Source organism: Engystomops pustulosus, chromosome 3 (genome assembly GCF_040894005.1).
Source record: "Engystomops pustulosus chromosome 3, aEngPut4.maternal, whole genome shotgun sequence".
NCBI classification, from domain to species: Eukaryota; Metazoa; Chordata; class Amphibia; order Anura; family Leptodactylidae; genus Engystomops; species Engystomops pustulosus.
Window position 1 is genome coordinate 17,779,768 of NC_092413.1, and position 8,219 is coordinate 17,787,986.

Sequence of the window (8,219 nt, forward strand, 5' to 3'; positions counted from 1 at the left end):
TGCTGATCTTGCGAAACAATTCCTTTTTTAAATTCCGCAGCTTGTCCGAATCCGTTGGGTTGTCCGACGGCCACGCCCCCCGAGTTCTGTTGCGCGCAACCCGGCGCCGATGCGCAACAATTCGATCGTGTGCCCCAAAATCCTGTGGCAATTCGGCGCAAAATGAAAATATTCGGGAAACCCAACGAAAGTGCGGCAATGAGCCCAATAGAGTCACTCGGGGGGATATTACCCCTAAATTACGGTGCATCCTGCACGGCAATCAACTATCTTATAGACGTTGACCGGAGTGTCAGGATGCCTAATTCTTGTCCTGGAATTCCATCAACTAGGGGAGAATTAGTTCTCGTGATTGCTGAGGTTTCTGGTGGCCAGAACTTCACCAACTAAACTTTTATCCCCAATCCAGGAGATACGGCATAATAGATAAGCATGGCGCAAACACCCCTTTAAGCAGTTGGTCTGGCCCACCAGGAGAAGATAATCACTACTAAGGTCTATGATGGATGATGGGCAGGCCAACATTGCCTTTAAGGGATGCGTCCTTATGGAACAACTATGAACAAGGTGGTCAAGGAGTGAATATTGACGGCAATACTTAGGGGCGCCCCACATTGCATCCCATACAACTAGGTTGGGCCCCGGAGAACAATTTGGCTCCACATGGTGGTAGGCAGGGTCAGCTCCAGGTTTCAGGAGGCCACTGGGTGACAGAGCCTCAGTGGGCCCCTTTGCAGTGAATTCACGTAGCAGCATTAAAAATTCAGAAACTAAAATAGTCTCCTGTTCCCTAAAATATCATCCAAAACAGCCCCCGCATGGTTATTTTATATAAAGACTGCCTCACCCCCTATGGATTCCTTATGTACAGCCTTATGTGGGCCCCCCCCGCAGCACTGGGCCCCGGCACTTGCCCAGGTATGCCCAGTGCTGAAGCCGGCCCTGGTGGTAGGATGCAGGTTCATTTGAAATAACAGCCGGTTTGGGGAACCAGAGAGGAGGGAGATGAAGACTGATATCCACCCTGTATGTGACCAAACCCATTTTGGCATCGATGTCCTCCTCTTCTCTGACTACAACTAGAAATGAAACGTGGGAAAGAAAGTAGACCAAGAAGAGTAAGAAAACAGCACCAGACAGAGCAGAATTACACTAGGGGGGTGGGTATACATTAGCAATGGAGACCCCAACATGCCAAATCTTCCCTCTCTTGCTGATATGCAGCATAGTCCATGAAAAAGTTTATGCGGGGAGACGGCGCTATACCAACCTCTCATTATCAGCAATAGGTCTGATTAGAGTGAAAGGTAATGCCCAGGGATTCACCATCCATGAGGCAAGTTGAGTCTTTCGCCTCAGGTAGCAGCACCTGCAGCATGAGGGGTGAAGCCTCCTACTAAAAAGCAAGACCTGACACTTAAAATGTTTTCTCTTTACTTCTGATGTTATCAAGGGTGTGCGAGACGCTAACATATACTAACCATCTAAAATATACTAACATGTATGAAATAGTAGATGAGGCGAGGAGGGTCGCCATCTCAGGCAACAATAAGTTTAGGTTCACCCCTGTTAATGCCTATATAGAGATAACACAGGATCACACCAGGCATGATAGGTCATGGTCACAGCTTACCTTCCTGCACAGGTCACAGGGTATGCCCATTTTTTTTCCCCATAAAAGTTGCATGGCATCCCAGCTTATTAGCTTATAAATCACCCCACAATGAAAATAGCATTATTTAGGGTATTTTATGAATTTGCCTTACAAACCTTTCATGTTTCCTGCTAAATTGTCCTTGTTAGAGAAGATTAACTTTGTGCAAATCAGCTCTTTGGCTGGAGCTATCCCCGCTGGTCCACCCATATTCTTAAACAAGTTTTTATTAGAGAAAAGTCAATGAATGCACTGTTAGCTATAGCTCCGCCCCTAGTGCACTTACAAGATAATTTGCATACAGGTTGCAGAAATTTCCCATTCTGTCTAGGTTGACAAATTCCTCTGATTCTCTTTGAGCCGATCTTATGACAGGTCCTGTGTGGGGTGGCGGTGTGGGAGCACATTCTTACGGCACACATCACCTGGGGCAGGTAAGGTGCACGTGATCTTCTTATTTTTAAGCCTGATGACTCAGAGCGGTACAAACAGACTGCGGGCTGCAAGAGTCCTGGGTATTGTATAGAACTAACCGGAATAAAGCATGAGATTTTTCTAGGAAGACCGATATGTGTGTAAGAGCTGGACTAATGACTATGAGAACTGTCACTCTGTGGAATAGCCTGCCTCAGGCGCTGGTCACAGCAGGGACAGCAGAAAGGTTCAAGAAGGGTCTAGAAATATTTTTACATCGAAATAAAATTGCCAATTTTGTTATATAGAATTGTTTCCCTTAAATCCCTTCCCTTCCTTGGTTGAACTTGATGGACAAGTGTCTTTTTTCAACTGTATAAACTATGTAATGCAACAACAGTGCAATCACATTTCTTTTTCGGAATTAATGAGTTGTCTTAAGGCATAACCTTACACCAAAAATAAAACTTTACTCTTTTTTTACTTTTTCTGTGCAGTACATCACATGACCCTCCGTCTGCGGCCATTTTATTGTCAGGAATTTCCGGCTGATGAGGTAAAAGACAGGAGGCTTCACTTTACATATCAAGAAAGAGGAGCAGAACTATTAATATATGTATACAGGCAGTCCCCGGATTACATACAAGACTGTAGGTTTGTTCTTAAGTTGAGTTTGTATGTAAGTCGGAATTGTATATTTTATCATTGTAATCCCAGCAAGAACTTTTTTGGTCTCTGTGACAATTGGATTTTAAAAATGTTGGGTTGTCATAAGAACCGGGATTAATAATAAAGCTTCATTACAGACACCTGTGATAACTGTTATAGCTGATTATTGTAGCCTAAGGATAAATACAGTAATTACCAACATCCAGAGGTCCCTTTGTAACTAGGGGTCGTATGTAAGTCGAGTGTTCTTAAGTAGGGGACCGCCTGTATTGGTAAATTACCTATTATCCTGCCCCCTACACTTATACACACATTACAAAATACATGAAGTGAAGTGGACAACCCCTCTAAAGTAGAGACACAGAGTTGAGTATCCAGAGTTTCCTTTAAATGGTTTTCCTAATAGTTAAAGAGAACCTACCACCACGAATCTACCTATACAGGTAGATCGGGTGGTAGGTGGATGTAAGAGACGTGAGGAGAGCTCTTTTTAGAGCTAATCCTCACGTCCCCGCTAACTTTTGGGAAACTTTATTAACCTAATATGTAAATTTAGTTATGCGGCTACTGGGGCGTGGAGTAGCCGGGCACGAGGCTGCACAGCGCGGCTACTCCACGCCCCAGTAGCCACATTACTCCTCCTACCCTGTTGTGTCCGGCGCGCAGCTCCTCGTAGCTGCGCGCCCTCGTCCGATATGATGGCGTTCTGCGCATGCGCAGAACGCCGGCTGAGCAGTCCCAGCTCAGAGGCATGCGCAGTAGCCGGCTTGTCAGACGGGGGCGCGCAGCTACGAGGAGCTGCGCGCCGCACACAACAGGGTAGGAGGAGTAATGTGGCTACTGGGGCGTGGAGTAGCCGCGCTGTGCAGCCTCGTGCCGACTACTCCACGCCCCAGTAGCCGCATAACGAAATTTACATATTAGGTTAATAAAGTTTCCCAAAAGTTAGCGGGGACGTGAGGATTAGCTCTAAAAAGAGCTCTCCTCACGTCTCTTACATCCACCTACCACCCGTTCTACCTGTATAGGTAGATTCGTGGTGGTAGGTTCCCTTTAAGGATATCGACATATCAACCCATGGGAAAGGTGTAAAAGTGTCTATGGAATCGGGAGAATGGGGGGGGGTCCTATGTCCCATATTTGTATGTAGTGGCAGCCAAGTAATCATAATTATCACGTTCTCTTCTGACTCCAATCTCTTTGAATATGATTATCCGAGAACAACATGTACTAGACCTGTGGCGTTATCACAGTGGGGGTCATTTACTAAGGGCCCGAATCGCATTTTTACGGCGATTTACCTGAATGTTTCCGTTTTGCGCCGGCCTGCACGTGACGGAAATGGGGGGGCATGGCCATACGAAAACCCGACGGATTTGGAAAAACCGCTAATGCTAATGCATCTAAGCTCATTATATGGGTGCTGCCTGAGCTACTGGTATATTTCTATCTGGCCCCAAATGCTTTATTCACATCAGTATATACCGGCAATTGTCTAGTGTGTCCTACATTAGTCATTTCATCCTTCTTATTGAAAGTGGAAACACATAGAGGCTGCTGAAGCTAATAGTAAGTTTCTATCTCACCCCATGTGCTTTACTCAAACAAGCATAGATCAGTACTTCTCTATAGTGTCTTATATGAGACTGCTGATCCTTCTTATTGACACACAGACACAGGCTGCTGAAGCTAATAGTAAGTTTCTATCTCACCCTATGTGCTTTACTCACACAAGTAAAGACCAACATTCCCCTAAAGTATCCTGTATGATTCCGCTGATTCTTGTTAGTGACACAGGAAACAAAGAGAGGCCGCTGGAGCTAATAGTACATTTCTATCTCACCCCATGTGCTTTACTCACACAAGTATTGACTATTACTTCTATTTAGTGTTCTATATGATTCTGCTGATGATTCTTAGCGAAAGTGGAAACATATTCGGAAGCTACTGGAGCTAATATTAAGTTTCTATCTCAACCTAAGTGTTTTACTTACACAAGTAAAGACCAATATTCCCCTAAAGTGTCCTGTATGATTCCGCTGATTCTTGTTAGTGAGGAAACAAAGAGAGGACGCTCAAGCTAATAGTACATTTCTATCTCACACCATGTGCTTTAAACACACAAGCATAGATCAGTACTTCTCTATAGTGTCCTATATGAGTCTCCTGATCCTTCTTATTGAAAGTTGACACACAGACACAGGCTGCTGGAGCTAATAGTAAGTTTCTATCTCACCCTATGTGCTTTACTTACACAAGTATAGACCAATATTCCCCTAAAGTGTCCTGTATGATTCTGCTGATTCTTCTTAGTAAAAGAGAGAACACTGAGGGTGCGGTCACACGTCGCGTTTACCGCATGCGTTAAAAAACGCATTGGAATAGCTGGAGAGTGATTTGCCTAATTAAACACCTCTTAACACTTGTGTTTACAAAACGCATGCGTTAACCGCGACGTTAACGCATGCATTAACAATGCGTTAACAACTGCATGTGTTAACCGCGGTGTTAACGCATGCGTTAACAATGCGTTAACGGTTGCGTTTTGTAAACACAGGTGTTAGCAGCTGTTTAATTAGGCAAATCACTCTCCAGCTATTGCAATGCGTTTTTAAACGCATGCGGTAAACGCGACGTGTGACAGCACCCTGAGGGTGCTGTCACACGTCATGTTTACTGCATGCGTTTAAAAACGCATTGCTACAGCTGAAGGGATATTTCTCTGATTAAACAGCTGTTAACGTTTGCGTTTACAAAACGCAAGCGTTAACGCATTGTTAATGCATGCGTTAACACCGCGGTTAACGCATGCAGTTGTTAACACATTGTTAACGCATGCGTTAACATCACGGGTAACGCATGCGTTTTGTAAATGCAGGTGTTAACAGCTGTTTAATTAGGCAAATCTCCCTTCAGTTGTAGCAATGCGTTTTTAAACGCTTGCAGTAAACGCGACGTGTGCCTTCACCCAGAGGCTGCTGGAGCTAATAGTAAGTTTCTATCTCAACCTAAGTGCTTTATTTACATCAGTACAGATCAGCACGTATTTGTGATATTCTAAATGATCTGGTTGATACCTCTGAATGATTGAGAGAGCAGTCACAGACACTGGGGCACATTTACTTACCCGGTCCTGTAGCGATCCAGCGGCGCGTTCTCCAACGAGGATTCGGGTCTTCTGGCGATTCACTAAGGTCGTGCGCCCGATATCCACCAGGTGTCGCTGCTGCGCCGAGGTCTGCCGGAGTTCACTATCCTCTTCCTGGTGCATGTAAGTGTGGGTCAAGCGGCACTTTTTTTTTTTTTTTTTAAATAGCATGATTTTTCTGAATCCGACGACGGCCATGCGCCCCATTTTTCATTGCATGCAAGCCGGCGCCGATGCGACAGAATCCAATCACGTGCACAAAAAACCCGGGGCAATTCGGCGCAAAACGGAAAAATTAGAACACCCGACGATAAAACGCGATTAGGACCCTTAGTAAATTGTTATGGTGCAGTGTATGGGGGACATTAGGGCTTATTTACTAAGGGTCTGCAGATCGCACTTTGCGCCGCTGTGACTGTATATAATTGGGGTGTGTCGCACGCAATCGGATTGTGGCGCAGCTGCGCTGGCTTTCATGCGACAGAAATCGGGGGGCGGGCCATTGGACGATCCGACTGATTCGGGATTTAAGATTCAATTTGTGTTGCAAGACAATGCACTTACATGCACCAGCTTCATAATCAGGGCAGGGCACAGTATGTTCCATATAGATAAGTAGAATGTATTTCATCTTGTGCAATAATGTAAGTGCATGGATATAGATACCAGGAATGTTGATCATTTTTCCTTAGTGTGTCACTGTAATGGGAAATCACCCCGGACAGTGGATATCCAGTGCCACATATTGAGTGATATTCTGTATTTTCCTTATACTGTTACTTTGCTTGGTCATTGTTTTCGAGGCTCGGTTATGGATTTGGTGAGTCAGATGATTATTAGGCTGTTATATTACAGCTCACATTCTCTGTTATCAGCTCCTTTATTTGACCTTTCCGCATTCTGGAAAATATTAATGTTGTTAAAGCAACGCAGACGGAAGCCGAATGTTTATGGGATTGTTGATTGTATCGGTGTGGGTACACACATGCCCCGCAGCTGGAGGCCTGTAATCTCACTGATGTATTGTGTCCTGTAAAATATCAAAGGAGCTGTACAGTATTAGTAAAACAGCACCATACCTGTGCACAGGATGTGAATGGTATTGCAGCTGAGCTCCATAAAAATGAATAGGGCTGAGCTGTACCAACACAAACAACCTGGAGACCTGAGGTTCTAGAATTCTCTCTTTTATTTGAAATCTCATCCGTCTACCTATAAAAAAAAATCTCTCCCAAAGTCGGACAAATTTGACTCTTCTCTTCCCATTTTCAGATGGGTCAAGTTTAATGGTTGCAGATGTCACTTCAGAAGACCCTAGTTTTCTGTTCTATTGGTCCTTGAAATACTCTGTTTGCATCTTGGATAGACCCAAAGGAGGTAGTGAATAAAGAAATGGAGGAACTTTCCGCAGAATGGAGGTCACAGGGTATGTTGATTATTCATATCTAATGTATAGTCACATTTTGTATTTGGTGGATGGTCACTTTAAAGGAGTTTCCCACCAAACAGTGATCGGTGATGAGATCCCACAGATCACAAGCACGGGGATCCGAGGTACCTCCATCGGATCCCCCGATCTCTTGATCTGTGAGGCCGCCACCGAGGCCACCATGATCAGCAAATTAAGTTGTTTGGTGGGTAAACCCCGTTAAGGTGGTCACATGTAAGAAGTCTAGGACTTTACATGATCCGAGGTCACTGAGTGGCACCACGTGGCCTGTCCTACGAGGATCGGCCTGGAATATGGCACCTACCAGACATTGACCTCTTCTACACCTCAGCACTGGGAGGTGTGATGGAAAAATAAGGTCATTTTTGGTTTCAGCAACTTTTCCTGTTTCTAGTTAAATGTAACCAAAACTGTCCAGGGCGCGTGCAACCTGATGTCAGTGGAAGTTCATGTGGAAGTTCATGTGGTTCCACCTCTTCTCGGTGTCATGCCGGCCGTACACTTGTCATGGTGCCTGACAATTAGAGGGGGTTTCTAGGCTGTAATTAGAAATTGTTGAGACATAGGAGAGGTCATCAGTAAGTGATCTATGGGGTGTGACACCTAGTGCCTCCTCTGATCAGCTGATTGACGCTACGGAAGGAATAAGAAGCAGACAGCTCCATCTGTAGTGTAGTGTCTGTCCGGACTCACTGCAGGCATGGGGCACATTAATCACATGATGTACCCACATCAGCCTCCAGACACACACCCAGGGCCATATCTAGTAGAATTGTGAATGGGGCCCCCTTAACCCCTCAGAAAATATACACAAGCATTTATACACAGATCCTACAGTCCTAGTAGCTGCTGACCAAATTGGGGAAGTACGTGGTAGGAATTTG